At 35.2% G+C, this 12,869-nt stretch overlaps 1 long non-coding RNA gene across 4 annotated transcripts; it reads right to left on the reverse strand.

Moving 5' to 3' along the window:
• Positions 1-254: 254 nt before the first annotated feature.
• Positions 255-11,402, reverse strand: LOC133527046 (uncharacterized). 4 transcript variants are annotated; one of them, XR_009800815.1, is made up of 6 exons: positions 10,380-11,402; positions 10,157-10,247; positions 7,935-8,073; positions 3,637-3,952; positions 3,322-3,409; positions 255-500 (listed from the first exon to the last, which is right to left on the reverse strand). It is a non-coding gene; the product is annotated as an uncharacterized LOC133527046 (long non-coding RNA). The 4 variants fall into 4 exon arrangements; XR_009800814.1 differs by lacking the exon at positions 10,380-11,402 and having other exon boundaries at positions 3,637-3,942; positions 10,157-10,365; XR_009800813.1 differs by lacking the exon at positions 10,380-11,402 and having other exon boundaries at positions 10,157-10,363.
• Between the last annotated feature and the right edge of the window lie 1,467 nt (positions 11,403-12,869).

Here is a 12,869-nt window from a genome sequence, read left to right on the forward strand (position 1 = left end):
TCGTCTACATCTTATTTCTTCCACTAACCCTATTGTCATGTCATATATGTAAGTAAGTAGAATTAAACCTTCAAAAGTACCCTAGAAGTGACTTTAATACTACATACAAGTTTAAGGTTGACATAATATATATGACGACGATACAAGAAAAAAGGGCCTTTCTCAAATTGGTAAAAAGGAATGCTTTTCTTACTACTACTACTAAACACATACCATGGGCAATCGTCATAGTCTCAATTTATGGATCCCATGAATTAATCACACAATAAAAATGTCTGTGCATTAGAACAGAGTATATCCACAGAACGTAACATTCTGATATACCATGTCCGGATGATACTGTCTTCTAATGCACAATATAGTTGTTTTATTAGGCAATATGGAGAATTAATAATAAATAGGCAAACTTATACTAATACATTTAAGGGTAAATTGTCTTGTTTGCTTCATGTTCGATCTTATAGGCTGGTCACACATATTGAAAGTAGATACCCGCATCTCTGAAAAAGAAATTGTGCGTTTTAGTTTTGGTTACGCTTACCTAGGGTGACTGCTATAGTTATTGGCCACTCCTAACAAATCAGGAAGAAAGAAGCCAATTGAAGTCTTATTGTTATGAGTGGCCAATTCCCATGTAGTGGCCAATAACTATAGCAGTCACCCTACTTAATTTATTTTTTATACATGAAACAAGCGTTTCAAATTTAGTGCTCTCTAAATATTTTAATTTCAACTTATTTATTTTCAACCATGTACAGTCAGCGTCAAATACTTCGTAGCAGTCAAAGTAGCCAAATAGTTCGGTACACCATATATTTAGTATGTACACAAACACATACAATACGTACCTACATAAAATAAAGTAACACACAGTCATAATACCTACAACTTTGGGAACAAATCAAATCATATTATTAAATATTTTGATTTGTGTTTTTTTTTATTAAGTAGTCACAGTAGTAAGTCGACATAGTAAGTAGTATAATATAAATTATAAACTGAAAAATACAGTCTGTGGCATGCGCAAAACTCAACGCAGTCGGCGATCATTTTAGACTGCTACTCGCTAGACCTGATCGCTTCAGTGAGTGTAAAATTAAAGGGAGTTAAAAGCGACGAAAGAGCTTGTCAGACTGTCTTCTCTTATAGACGGACTTCCCGACATTGACCTTTACCGAAATTCAACAGCGTAAAACACAATAAGTCCAAATTCATTTAAATATCAGTAATTACGTACCACAAGGCAAAACGGCTCCTTGTCGATATATGTGGGCCTGGTCGCAATGGGAGGGCACAACGTGTCGTCATGGAGGCCCTCGGGAAAGACTTTCAGTAAATCTCCACGATCATTTATTTATTACAATATGTACACAAGTACATCACATTATATTTGTTTTTCTTGATTTTATAACAATCATCTTAAAACCGTGGCATACTTTTGGATATTCTGTCATCTTGATTTATAATTTAAAAAAATAACTTTTCGCATTTTCGGGCCCAATTTTTAGCTGGTCAACTTTTTTTGTATGAAATATTAATGTCTACCTCTATGAGTACATAATATAATTAAACGGATCGTTTATTTCAATGAAATATAAAATAAAAATACATATTGTATGTGTTTGCGCCATACGAGTACATATAGTTGAACCGAATTCTAAGACTGCCTCTTCGTCTTAGACGCTAAGAGTCCTGGTTGCACAATAAAGTACTTAATAAGAAAGTATCTAATAAATTAAAAAAAGCGGCCAAGTGCGAGTCGGACTCGCGCATGAAGGGTTCCGTACCATTTAAGACGTATTAAAAAAAAATCTACTTGCTAGATCTTGTTCAACATTTTACCACTTTGGACACACATTTTACCACTTTGGAACTGTCTCTCGCGCAAACTATTCAGTTTAGAAAAAAATGATGTTAGGAACCTAAATATCATTTTTGAAGACCTATCCATAGATACCCCACACGTATGGGTTTGATGAAAAAAAATTTTTTTTTAATTTATTGACGTATTAAAAAAAAACTATTCACTAGATCTCGTTAAAACCAATTTTCGGTGGAAGTTTGCATGGTAATGTATATCATATATTTTTTTTAGATTTTTCATTCTGTTATTTTAGAAGTTACAGGGGGGGGGGACACACATTTTTTCACTTTGGAAGTGTCTCTCGCGCAAACTATTCAGTTTAGAAAAAAATGATATTAGAAACCTAAATATCATTTTTGAAGACCTATCCATAAATACCCCACACGTATGGGTTTGATGAAAAAATTTTTTTTTTTAAATTTTTATGACGTATTAAAAAAAAACTACTTACTAGATCTCGTTCGAACCAATTTTCGGTGGAAGTTTGCATGGCAATGTATATCATATATTTTTTTTAGATTTTTCATTCTGTTATTTTAGAAGTTACAGGGGGGGACACACATTTTTTCACTTTGGAAGTGTCTCTCGCGCAAACTATTCAGTTTAGAAAAAAAATGATATTAGAAACCTAAATATCATTTTTGAAGACCTATCCATAGATACCCCACACGGATGGGTTTGATGAAAAAAATTTTTTTTTTAATTTTTATGACGTATTAAAAAAAAACTACTTACTAGATCTCGTTCGAACCAATTTTTCGGTGGAAGTTTGCATGGCAATGTATATCATATATTTTTTTTAGATTTTTCATTCTGTTATTTTAGAAGTTACGGGGGGGGGGGGGGACACACTTTTTACCACTTTGGAAGTGTCTCTCGCGCAAACTTTTCAGTTTAGAAAAAAAATGATATTAGAAACCTCAATATCATTTTTAAAGACCTATCCATAGATACCCCACACGTATGAGTTTGATGAAAAAAGATTTTTTGAGTTTCAGTTCTAAGTATGGGGAACCCCCAAAATTTATTGTTTTTTTTCTATTTTTGTGTGAACATCATAATGCGGTTCATAGAATACATCTACTTACCAAGTTTGAACAGTATAGCTTTTATAGTTTCGGAAAAAAGTGGCTGTGACAGAATCGGACAGACAGACGGACATGACGAATCTATAAGGGTTCCGTTTTTTGCCATTTGGCTACGGAACCCTAAAAAGTTACTTAAGAGAAAAATTACTGCCTTATGTGAAACGTTTCTGTTTAATAATAATGTTTAATTTCGTTGGTATGTTATGAAATGTTAAGAACGCAAACATTTGATTTATATAAACGTTATTATGAATGTCTGCCTACATGGAATGGGGTCCATTTGACTTTGAGATTAGAGAAAGAGTGATGTAGCACGGTAATATTACCTATTAGGTACCACAATATGTACATATTTATTAATAAACATACCTTATGACAGCAATCTTTTTTTCAGGAGCAGTTCCGCTGAACACTTAATTCCTCTGGTTTCGTTTGCATATCATTACACAAATTTTCACTGCAAGTATTATACAATATATATTTAAGTTATCATGTTTATATACATACAAGTACATATAAGTTTTGGGTCATTGTATATAACAAGTAATATTTACAAATGATAAATGTCCATTAGGATATAATACTAGCGTCTCTAATTATCGAATCTTGTAAATTACAATTGTTTATCTCGCTTTCGAATTTATTAATGATCTGCCGGTAGGGTGCAGAGTAAAATATACTAACTTTGTAAATCAGCAGCACCGTGGGTCTTGGCCTCCAGTACAGGATACGCAACTCGCGTTGTTTTGCGCGACTTCTCGCATAGCATCGTTGCTCAAAATTCTGACTCTTCCTCCAACGAAACCTGATTTAATATAAAACTGTTTTAGGTACCTATCGAAGTCTAGTTATTATTTATGTTACCCTCTTAATTAAGTAATATTATTTATATTACATTTATTTAAGTACTAGTTTCTGCCCTCGACTTCGTACGCGTAGACGTAGAATGATGATGAATCATAGAAACTATCCTGATGTCCTTCCCCGGCTCTGAAACAATCTCCATACCAAATTTTACACAGAGTTTATTTTTTATTTTATTGATTCAAAAAATTTACACAGCATTACAGCAAACTAATACACTGTGAAATTTTTAATAGACAGTATGTATACAAACTAGGTACATGATACAGTCTAGAAAGGAAAAAGAGAACAAATGTAAGAAAGAAAAACAAATAAAAAACAGAAGATTCTCGCTTATCCATCGTCTCACAGAACTTCATACATTCTTTACACATATCCATCCTACTACTTGCAAATACATTACATTCCGGTGCTGATGCGAGGAGCGCGATATATTGTAGAGCGCGGACAAGTGGTGATTTGCCATGGGACATAGTGCGTGTTTTAGGCACCGCTAATAGGTGACGAATTCGTGGTCGGAAATTAAATTGGGCCTTAGCCACAGATGGAACGAACAGGCGTACGAGCTGTGCAACCAGTTCAGGCCAGTCTGAGTTCCACCGTAAGACGTTACATACAGTAGTCAATAGCCCGTAGTTACGTCTCACCTCTAAGGAATTAAACCCTAAAACGCCAAGCAGGAACTTTGATGGGTACAAATATGGGTAATACCCGTAAACCTTTTTATATAATAATCGCAGAAACGCTTTCTGGATTTTTTCCATAAGCAAGACGAGTGATATGAGTTATTATCGCATTTATAATATTTATAATATATATAGTAAGAATGGTAGAAGTGTGTAGATTATCGTAAAAAAATAAACAAAATGAAATAGATATTAAACAATGGCGACGCCTTTTCGAGAGAAAGAAACCTTTTTTAATTCTGAGTTCTAAACTTTGACTAGCACTCAATTATACTTTAGGCTCCTGGGCGGGAAATGGATTACCTGCACAATGATACTTGAGACCGTGTGATCGACAAGAACAAACTCATCTCCACTTTAGGAAGTTGTAAGGTAATGCCCTAATATATATTTTTTACATCTAATACCTTTGGTATTGTTTCCTTGTATACCTATATACCACTGTAACTTGGAATGCGACTCGCAAAATGCTATTAGACCAACCCACTTGTGGGGCTATTTAGAATTTTGATAACGGGTATCCATATTATGTAAAGCTTACCGTTTGTATTTTGTACCATCGTAATGGAAGACGGGAGTTAAATCAAAAGCGCAACTACATACATACATGCATAAGCAACATATGGACGTGTTTAATAAGATAACTTTGTCAAGTTTACATGATCAGTAAAAAAACCTATTCTGGTCAATTCTATTCAGTTTGCGAAGAATGCCTATTCAGTATATATTATGTATACTTTTTTATTCACACTGATTAAATTTAGGAAGTTTATTTAATTTCTAAGAGTGGCGAAAGTACGTCCAATAAAAACCTCTCAAGTCTCCACATATAAATTAGTTTTCTAACAAGGATTCGAACCCAGAGTCGCTTTTTTCTTAGCCAGGGTTTCTATCCAAAAGGCTACAAACAGTTATCTTAGTTTCAATTCTGCTAAGTGGTGCAGTAAGTGGATTGTAGCATCTATATTTTCTTACCAGGATTCGAACCTGGGACCGCCTACTTCTCAGTTTAAAGTAGTTTGTAGGGATCCTTCTTACAAATATCAACATCTTCGTCACATGTAATATACGAACACACATACATACTTAACGATATGATTCCATACTCGTACATACCTACGTGCACGGCAAATACTTCGCTTTACATTATGATACAAAATCAATAGATATAAATAAGGCTTAATTAGTACCTACAACACAAGCCTAGGTACCTACAACACAAGCCTTATTAAGCTTACTGAGGGACTTAGTCAATTTGTGTAATAATGTCCTATAATATTTATTTATTTATTTATTTATTAGTAACATAATTAGGTACTTATTATAATGAAAGGGTTTTTTTTTGCAATGTTTCAAATTGGCTAAGAGGTAGTTAGTTAAAAATATGTATTGCGTACGCGATCCAATATTCCCTTCTCATCTCCTGTAGACAGGATTTCAGGATAAAACTAACCTACATCCTATCTCCGAGGACTCCCTGAATTGAACTTCATTTGAATCAGAGTTAGATACTAATCGCATTTATAATATTAGTAGGGATTTACATTTAACATTACACTTATTAGATATACCTAGTCAAATGTTCCGAACTCTACAGCCGCTACTTATACGTATAGTCAGCATCAAAAGTAGTTATCATTCTACATACATTCATACACACATTGGACATACATGCCTACGCATGTGTAGTCTTTAAGAAGCTAATACTAAGTACTATAAGTATAAATTTAAAAAAAAACAGTGATAATTACAACAATGTCACCTCACAACCATCTAAGAACCATCGCTGGTGTATCACAAATGCTTTACATATAACTTAACCTAAAGAGATACGTCTCTATACACAAAAAACCGGCCAAGTGCGGGTTGGACTCTACAAAGGGTTCCGTACAATTATCTATAAAACGGCAAAAAAATATGTTTGTTGTATGGGAGGCCCCTTAAATATTTATTTAATTTTGTTTTTTAGTAGGTATATGTTGCTATAGCGGCAACAGAAATACATTATCTGTGCAAATTTCAACTTTCTCACTATCACGGTTCATGAGATACAGCCTGGTGACAGACGGACGGACGGACAGACAGACAGACGCACGGACGGACAGACGGACAGACGGACGGACAGACGAACAGACGGACGGGCGGACGAAAGGACGCACAGATGGACGGACGGACGAACGGACAGACGGGCGGACGGACGGACAGACGGACGGACGGACGAACAGACGGACGGACGGCCGGACAGCGGAGTCTAAGTAATAGGGTCCCGCTTTACCCTTTGGGTACGGAACCCTAAAAAATCAACTGCGACAAAATACTTTGTAACGCGAACTGTACAGATATATTGGAAAAGTGTTCGATGGTGGCAGATACTTTTGGCGCGTTGTTTTATCCACTATGATAGATGCTGACAGTACCACTCTGAAGATTATTTAAATAAGTATTTAGGTTAAAACTACACACCTACTTACAAAATAAAAACAAGCCAATATTGTCACCAATATAATTATAAATTATCTCCGTTTCAATTTGACAACATCGCTCCGATTACACCTGATCACCGCCGTAGCCAAACTAATGAAGAGCTTTTCGTCTAAGCAATGCAAAAAAAAACACACATTAAGGGATGATGAGTTACACATTAAAGTTTCCTAGTACCTATAGGGGAATATGACATAAAAAATATTTTATTTCTGTTACGCACGACTCATATTTGGTACCAACTATTTATGTATATTTGTAGCCATTGTACTATAGTTCTCTACCTTGACAAAAGTACTTACATTAGTTTTAGGTAACAGTTCTCACATCGTAACAAAAAGGTTACCAAGGTATTTGCAAAAAACATATCAATTAAATTCCCGTACGAGGATTCGAAGCCAGGCTCGCCTACTTCATAGACAGAGTATTGGTAATACGAGTATGTACTCGTAATTAGTGGTTCTTCTCTAAGCTAACCCACAGACATAACTCGGCAATATTATGCGATTCTTTTTTCTGTTTCTTGGGATATCAGTATATTTGTAATTTATTCATTTATTTAATCATATGACACTATTACAAATGTTGGTCGAATTTCAAAACAAATAAAAAAGTATCAAGGTTAATCACTCAGTGGGTAGCGTTTTCATAATGAGAAAATCGAGACTTTTCGAGGATAAATTCATATGATCTTAAATTACTTAAAGAAGATATAGGCTTACATATCTTTGACTTACTTGTTACGAACATACATGCCTGCGCATGTGTAGTCTTTAAGAAGTTTAAGTTTAAATTTAAAAAAATCGAGAATTATAACAATGTCACCTCAAAACCATCTAATAACCATCGCTGGTGTATCACAAATGCTTTACATATAACTGCAACTAGATCAGTAGAACTGATTTGGAAATAATTGGGAATATACATTTCTATGTATACACAATATCTTACCATAAATGCATTTTATATAACGTCTCGGTTTCGTCAGGCATAAGTTTCCGACTGTTAAAATAAGGATCGCCCTCCACTTCTTAATTATTATAAGAAGGTAGCTCAACATAGTTGCTCTGGTCCATTCATGATTTGTCTCCTTGTATATCCAGGCCAGTTGAAAGCAGATTTGCAGTTATGAAAATAAAAAAACATTATCAGTCACAATCACTTATATTTTAACTGAAAAATACACTCACATAATTAAAGATAACTTAAATAACTTTAAGCCCCTTCTTACCCCTTAAGGGTTAAATTTCAGAAAATCCCACCTTAGGGCACCTCTACATCATTTGTACTATATATGTAATGTTTTAAATTTCATAGTTTTAACTTCAACGATTTATTAAGCTGTATGTGTTGTCTGTCAGTATATAAGTAACGAAACTGTTTTATAAATAGGTAAGTTTTTGCCAAAAAAAAAAGTTTTTATCTTTTTTGGGTACAAACCTTTGTCGCTGACTGTACTTTTCTTACCATAGGTAACTAAATACTCATCGAGATAATTCTAAAAACCCCAAACACAATATAGTTCCGTTGTTTCATCACAGAGTTTCTATGGCCACCTCCTGTATCCGTCATCAGATCAGCTCGATGGTACCATAATATTGCATTGTCACCCGACTTATATGTTATTATGTATGCAAATCTTCAGCTTAATCGGGAATCGGGAAGTGGGTCAATTTTAGTTTCCAAGATTTGACCCACCCTAACTAACAAACTTACATACTAACAGAGCAAGTTAAATAAAAGCTTGTATGGGCTTACATAAACAAATAAAGATATCCGTGTTCATCATGCTAATAAATGCCCTTATCGGGAATCGAACCCGGGATTTGCAGTTTTGTGGGTAGAATCACCAGCAACTACTCGTAAGCTAAGCGACCGTCGTAGATTGCCGACTTGCTGTAACATTACTAAAACCTGGTGCTTATATAAATACTTTGTCAAAATTCAAAACTAGTAATTCATTTTTCATTTTCTTCTTCTGGAACTTACTTTGCATAAGTATCTAAACAATCGTTTTATAACGGTTAAGCTAACTTAATAATATGAAACCTGTAAGTATGTGATATGAATAAACTAAACTAAACTATCGGACGGGCCGGGCCGTACGCCTGGTTGCCTCTGTAAAAAAGAGTAGCTTATACGTTTTTACTACCTACATCCTAAATGTCATTATCATTATTATACCTATATACACGTCTAGTCTAATGGCTCTAACATACAAATAGACAAACAGACAGACAGACGGACGGACGGACGGACAGACAAAGGACGGACAGCTGGGAACGGACGGACGGCCGACGAACGAACGGACGGACGGACGGACGGCCGACGAACGAACGGACGGACGGACGGACGAACGGGCGGACGGACGGACGGATGGATCTTTATTGCCATTTTGGCTACGAAACCATTAATTCTAAATATTAGAACGTCGTGCTCGACTACAGTTAACTTATAACAAATAATGCTTATAACCTCGGAATACAACAAGTATAATAATAATAATAACTTAAGAGTAGTGAAAATACCTTTGAAATCATTTATTACTCACATATACTTGTGCATCTTATTTCAATTTTTCCAAACATGACTAGGATAGGTAAATTGGTTTATTATGGAGTTCCGTTGATCATTATACGATCTTAATGAGCACTAGAACAGGTCCTCTTTTTCAACAAATTTCAACAAATAAATCTAATGATCAGATATGGAATATAATTAACAAAGTATCTACCTAACTACAGTATTTATTTGTAAAGAATAAGTATAGTGTTTTTACGTGGTAGGTGGCAATTGGTTGCTTATTCTGCTATTAGTACTTTACAGGTTATACCAGCATGCTAATATCTTACGAACGACTATAAAGCTATCATCATAATACTTATAAGTTAACATTGACGGTGTAATGTTTTTTAGGAGCAGCTCCAATTCACCAAGAGTAATTTATTCTTTAGACACATCAAAGACATGCACACAAAAACTGCTAAAATCATAACTCTATCTTTTTGGGTTTGTCGTTATCTCGTTAAATAAAATCAGCCGGATGGAGAGCCTCCTCCTTTTAAAAGTCAGTTGGAAATACAATGATAATTATCGCAGGTCTGCAAGTCCGCTATACTTATAGTCAACAGCAGCAAACGCATGCAATCTTAGTAGAATAAAAGTCAACTAACCTTGTCAATAGGACGGAACACTGATCAAATCTTGGGAATTTATGGTTTTTATTGTAAATTAGTTTGGTAGATTTTCTTTTAGAATTATTTTCTGTAAATAAATTTATGATTTTAAATGACACCCGATATAAAATGACAAATGTCACTTTTATTTTTTAGTGCTTTATTCATAGACTATGATGACGTCTTTCTAAGATGTTTGGACTAGATTGTCGATTTTAACCTTGGAGGATTTGACAATTGGAGAATTTTCTGTACAAAACAAACCTGTTACAGTCTACTGATTTTTGCGGGGGAGGGGCACGTCAAACATCTATGAAATTATGACGTAGAAAAATAACACTTGCTCTGCGTGTGCTATCAAAATCGTTGCAGACTTGTCTTGTTCTGACTGTAGTCGTGCCCACAGCCCCACATCGCCAGGGACAACTAAAAACGTCTGTCATAAGACACTGTCAAAATAAACTTGACACTTACAAGTTAGGTATACATTAGCTTGCTTGCGCCCGGGACCTTGGCATGTCAAAGAGGTTTTTGTTTATGATGTAAATAAACCCTTCGGCCGCGTATGTAACCGGAGTTTTGTAACCAGTTACATAAAAATAAAAAATGATCCTCGTAGGATACTGGTATCCAAGTAATAGGATTTTTACCTTTACTGATACCTGTATGATTGTTCGTAACTAGTATCCAGTAAGGAATAAATAATACTCTTATGAAACCATGAGTCATCCGGACCCATGCTTTACCGAGGACCTATACCATATTATTTTTTTTGTAATTGAAGACATCTGGAATAAGTGACGAATATCGTGGTGAGAAAAGAGTGAAAAGTACCAGGGCAACAGAAAGTATTACGCTTAGTTCATGATATTTGAGTTGCAAAGTTATGCCCGTTTCACACGAGGGCAGAGCAGCGGGGCAGAATAGTAGGCAGCACAAGCTGAGACAGAACAGTACTATACTATTCTGTCTCAGTTTGTGCGTTCAGGTTGTAGCAGTACCGTGCTAGGTGTTATGAAAACGTCAGTTATATAAAGAATGTTGAGTGCATGATATCAAATGAGGTTGATAATACCATACCTATCTTTCAAGCAGTTACCTGCGAGGAATATAAAGTACTTACTTACTCGTAATCATTAGGAAGTTTTCCTAGGTTGTAACTCGGTTACGTGAAAGGAAAAAAATATATCACTTGGATACCAGTATCCTATGAGGATCATTTTTTCTTCTTAGGTAACTGGTTACAAAAGTCCGGTTACATACGCGGCCGAAGGGGATGTAAAGCGTAAATGAAAAAGCTAATTTAGCCTTGCAGCGCGTTTATAAATAATATTGAATGGCGTAATATTATTTCTATGATGCTAGAGTTTTGTAATCAATAAAAACGTAAAACCTAAATAAAAAAATAAATAATACTAAAGTTGAAACTAAGTGTAGAAAATAACAAAGGAAAAATAAAAATATACTTACCTACAAAATAATAAAAAAACCCAATCACAAAGAGAACACCCCGTCCAATAAATCTGCCTGCGGCATGGACCCCATGAAACTGGCGGCGTTACCTCTCTATATCGCAAGGAAGATACGTTTAGAGAGGTACGCGCCAGTCCTGGGGTCCCCTGTTGTGTCGACAAGCCGCGCCGACAGTGCCCTCATAAATGCTTTCATGTCGGCTGACCAGGGACCAAAAGTCTCAACCGAGAGCGCCGCGCAAACTCATGGACTTTGAGTAAGGCCGAGTATTTGCGGCGCTTGAGCATCTGGGCCTGGTCAACCGCAGCGCCGGCCTGATTGCGGGCTGCCCCAATGTGGGACTGTGGAAAGGTGTCGACACACGTTGCGTCCCACACCAGTACGATAGACGATTCAATAGATTAAATAAATAACCATATGCTGTTTTTTCCTTGTGATTGACATCTGTATATACAATTTATAAATAGTATATTGTTAGCCAAGAGATGAAAGGCACCCATTTGAATTGGTGCTTTTCACCCGAGTTAAACACTTTAATTTTCATTTCATATTTGAGGAAATTAAAAGACTTGTGCATTTCACAAAATACTGCTAAGTAGGTATAAACTAAAATAATAGGTAGGTAGGTATAAAGTTTAAATAATAATAATAATAATAAACTTCAGTAGCGTGCTTTCAATTAACAATTTCGGTAAAAATATCGGTATTTATGGAATGGAGAGAGACAAATCCATTTAAAACCAAATTTTAATTGCTTATCGTACAAAAAGATGAACTTAAAAAGTATAGTGCTCTAAAGCAGAAACTTATCATTTTCTGTACACTTTTTAGAACAACGGCCCACTTCCAGAGAATGAGAAATGAAAAGCATATATAACAAAATCCCGCTGGACTTAAAACAAACCACTGGCGACGAATGTTTCAATAAAAACTTAAATCCAAACTAGTGTCTGACGCGTACTGATCAGTCGATGCCTTTTACGAGACCTAGCATTATATCAAGTAAATAAATAAAAAAATAAAAATAAAAATACTTTTATTCAGTAACTATGATTTGGTATACAGTAGCTGTGCTGGTGCCTCTTTGTAAGTATTTAAGATACTTGTGTTAAGAGAACACCGCTCTTCCACAGGATGTTTTGCTTACAATATAACATGTTCATATAGGTACATATATTATCTTTCGATGATATTGCATTTTAGCATTTTACTTAAGAAAAACAAAAACAATAGAATT

Source organism: Cydia pomonella, chromosome 17 (assembly GCF_033807575.1).
Source record: "Cydia pomonella isolate Wapato2018A chromosome 17, ilCydPomo1, whole genome shotgun sequence".
Taxonomy (NCBI): Eukaryota; Metazoa; Arthropoda; class Insecta; order Lepidoptera; family Tortricidae; genus Cydia; species Cydia pomonella.